The 3,950-nt window shown below is 40.5% G+C and overlaps 1 long non-coding RNA gene across 1 annotated transcript; it reads right to left on the reverse strand.

The window, feature by feature from the left end:
• Window positions 1–1,833: 1,833 nt before the first annotated feature.
• On the reverse strand, window positions 1,834–3,528 carry LOC128506524 (uncharacterized). Its single transcript, XR_008355718.1, has 3 exons — window positions 3,411–3,528; window positions 2,752–2,820; window positions 1,834–2,157 (listed from the first exon to the last, which is right to left on the reverse strand). It is a non-coding gene; the product is annotated as an uncharacterized LOC128506524 (long non-coding RNA).
• Window positions 3,529–3,950: the final 422 nt, after the last annotated feature.

The following is a 3,950-nucleotide window of genomic DNA, read 5'->3' on the forward strand; positions in this document are numbered from 1 at the left end:
AAATCGCTGCTCCGAGACGTTCAGGACCTTTAAATAGAATGAACAAACTAATAAATTTCCTCCATACGATATAAAATTAAGTAGAGCTTTCCTTTTTGTTATAGTACGAAGCCCCTAGATGGACAAAGGAGGAGAAAAAACGGCAGAAAAAAGTCATGCCAAAAACTTTGGGTTATAATGCAAAACATGACTTGTTTTTTTCTGCCGTTTTTTCCCTCTTTTTTTGTCCCCTTAGAGACTCTGTAGTAGGTTTTCTCAGTTGAATATGAAAAAAAGATATCGCTGATTATTAACGCGGGAATGAATGGCGCATTGTCCAAGTGCAAGTTGATCTTGGAGCTAAACTATTTGCTTTGGGTGAAAGCGCCATCTAGCGATCATTGTGTGTCAGCAACAGCTTCCCATTCAAAACAATAGGCGGTCAAATGACCGCTGAACCGCGTTATTAGTCGGTGACACTGGCGCGGCGCTTCCAGTGTTAAGCAGTAAACGCTCCAATATATATATATATATATACTGTATATATATATATATATATATATTGTAGCGTTTTTACGCCTGAAGAAATGCTGGAGAGACGAGCGAGCTTATTTGCTGCCCAGTGCAATGGCTGGGAGTACTTTATTTAGCACACAGCAGGTATGGCATGAGCAGCACCTTCACTCAGGAGCCTACATCCAATTCAGCACTAGCTTGAACTGGAGCACATTTCACACGTCACACCCCTCACACAAACAACAGGGCCAAAGCCACTGACCAAAACACCTTTCCCCAACATGGTGAACACACCGACATCCCCGCAAGGCATGCTGGTCGTCAGCCGCCGCGCCGCCCACGCCACACTGCCCCCACCCGAGCTGTGACCGTCCCTGGTCACCATGACGAACTTTGTATTGGCGGCGTGGAGGCGGTCGGCGCTGGCAGTGGGAACGCCGGCGTCCTTTGGCAGGTGAGGGGTGAACGCGAATGTAGTCCTGAGGCGGTCCGGCCTCCAGAGTTCGATGGTTCCCCGGCGTGCGGCTGGTGAGGCGCAAGACGGTCCCGGTGGGGAAAAACTCCAACCGCACCCGGTAGATGACATCGGAGAGCCGAGCTGGCTGTGAGTGTCCACGCCCATTCGCCCCTTCTGCCTGGCGATGAGCGGTTCACAGTTCCACAACCCGTGGGAAACAGTGGAGCCGGTGTCCACGAGCGCCCGCAGTAAGACGCCGTCCGGCACACAGTCCGTGCCGCCGATATGGGCTCAGCGCGCTCGGCCTCGCGCAGCGGCAGTTCGCTTTGCCGGCTAACAGCGCACGGAGCTGTATCTTGCTCCGGCTCTTGCGCACCGCCAGCCTCCGCCCCGAGATCCAGCGCCGGGATTTTCTGCTTCCCGCTCCGCGTTGGTTGACGTGGTGTGCTCGTGCTAGCTCCGCCAGGTAAGCGCTTCTTCTGCGCGAGTAGTCACTCCGCTACTCGGCGGCCCGCTTGGATTTTTAGAAGGTCCTCCTTTGTGCGCTCGAACCCCTTATTCTCCATCCCACTTCTGACACCAATGTCACATGGTGAACACACCGACATCCCCGCAAGGCATGCTGGTCGTCAGCCGCCGCGCCGCCCACGCCACAATATATATATATATATATATATAAGATCCAATAAGAACATTTCAAGATCCAAGGCAAATTAGTGTCTATGTTAGTAAATCATACTTTTTAGATGTTTCATTAAAACAAAAATGTCTTAGAAATCTTCATTAAGCTCTTATAAACACAGACCATACTTTACTCAGAAGAGAGTTTACCTAAAGAGACCTGAGTGATATATAAAAAAAAGAAATACCTGTAACAATGAGTCTGATTCCAGGTTTACCAAACCATTTTTCTTCATTCGTTCTGATTCTGAAGTAGTATTCATTTTGATCTGATTTCTTCACGTCACTCAGTCTGAGGGAGAAGTGTTTCTCTTCATCTCCTAAATACTCCACTCTGCCTGAGTAACCTGGTTCATTGCACAGACCAGTGTCTTTACCATCAAATGGGTTAATTAACCAAAATGTCTTAGTCACATTAAGATGTGTTGGGTGTGTTTACGAGCCGTTCATAAACACTGTAGATCCTTTTAAAGCACAGAGATTTGTCTGGCTGTATGTCACACTCCATTTATTCCCCAAAGCTCCTGAAACATGACACATTAAAGAGGTGAATAGAGGGCATTATCCAGAGCCCCATAAAACACTGAGTTAGCTTACATTATTTTGATTAATATATAATAAAAAGCTTACATTACTATTAGCTTACCTATTTTGTCATGAATACAATTGCACATCAAGGTTGCAATTATAATTACTGCATTGCACTTATTATTCATTTATGTCTTTTTAAATTATTATTACTTGTGACCTATAAACTTTATTCTCATATTTTTTTACATCTTTTAACTTTCTGTTAGTATTTACTAGTAACTTGTGTGTAACACACTAGCATTGTACACATAGCCCTTGTGTGTCTACCGACTGCATGTAAGATATACAGTGTGCAGGCACATTTACAAAAAACAAAAACAAATAATAAAAAAAAAAAACAACAACATAAAAACAGTTTGTTACCACTAGAAGCAAACATTTAACATTTTAAACTTGTGGTTTTGCAACTACATACAAAATCAACAAAATCAAGCGATTAAAGCAGTTGATATATAAATGAAAAATATATTGATGGATGAAGAATTATGGTCTCTGGTGTGCTTACAAGATGGAAATGTGTGACTCACCTGAGACCATCAGGAGAAAGATCAGACAAGACGAAGGCAGCATTTTGAGGGATATCATTGGTGAAGATTCTGTAAATGATTAAATAAATCAACAAATGCTACTTACAGTGAGCCTTAAAAAGCACAATCAACTATGGCTCTTTTAAAATAAAGATATGAGACTCCTGCCATTTATTTATACTGTACATACGCTATTGTACAGTGAAGTTTATGCCCCCTATTTTTGTATATGTAACATTGTAGCATGTTATTTTTTTATTTTTAATTCCATTTATATATATTTATATATATATATATATATATATATATATATATATATATATTCCATTTATATATATATATATATATATATATATTTATATATATAGCTAATATTAAACAGCATTAACATTATACAAACTGTTTTCGAAATACTGTAATATTTTTACTTCTCTTGTTTTTGTAGATTTTTTTTTACAATTTTGTACAATGGTATTATTATTCTATTACTCAATGAAGACGTTTTCAGTCTCAGTTAAATTTGTTCCTGTTTTATCTCAGATCATTTAGTTACTTCTGTTTTTAATGTGTGTGTGTGTGTGTGTGTGTGTGTGTGTGTGTGTGTGTGTGTGTGTGTGTGTTTACAATATAAATTGTAAACACACACAAAAGATCCTTACTTCACCGTAAGAGTTCTGTCTTTGTGTCTGTCCACCAGTTCCAGTCTCAGTGTCGGCTCGGGCTGTGCTGCTGCTTCTCTGTACTGCTCAACTCTGGTGCTCAATCTGACGCTTCCTGGATGAAAATAGAAAATCACTGCTGCAGCCAAATGTTTCTGCGTCATATTAATTTTCACTTTCGTTCCCCCTGTGGTAGATCTGTTCTGTGATTATGTTTCTTCATCCTCCCTGCTGTCCAGATTTTTCAAAAGTTTTGCATTCTCCACCTGGTATCTTCTTGCTTTCATTTAGTTGCGGTAAGAAGTTGTGCATGCTAAATACAGTAAATCAATAAAAGTGATGTTCAATATGCAGGGTTTTAATATATCATAGCATTCCTTTATGAAATGTTAATAATAATTGCCTTTATTTAAATTAATAAGTGGCTTTATAATTTCGGAATGAACACAATGACAGTTCACTTATTCCTATTGCAATACTTGGGTAAAATGATCAAATACAAGAATAACTAGACATTAATCACTCATGGGAAGTATTTGT

Source organism: Clarias gariepinus, chromosome 18 (assembly GCF_024256425.1).
Source record: "Clarias gariepinus isolate MV-2021 ecotype Netherlands chromosome 18, CGAR_prim_01v2, whole genome shotgun sequence".
NCBI lineage: Eukaryota > Metazoa > Chordata > Actinopteri > Siluriformes > Clariidae > Clarias > Clarias gariepinus.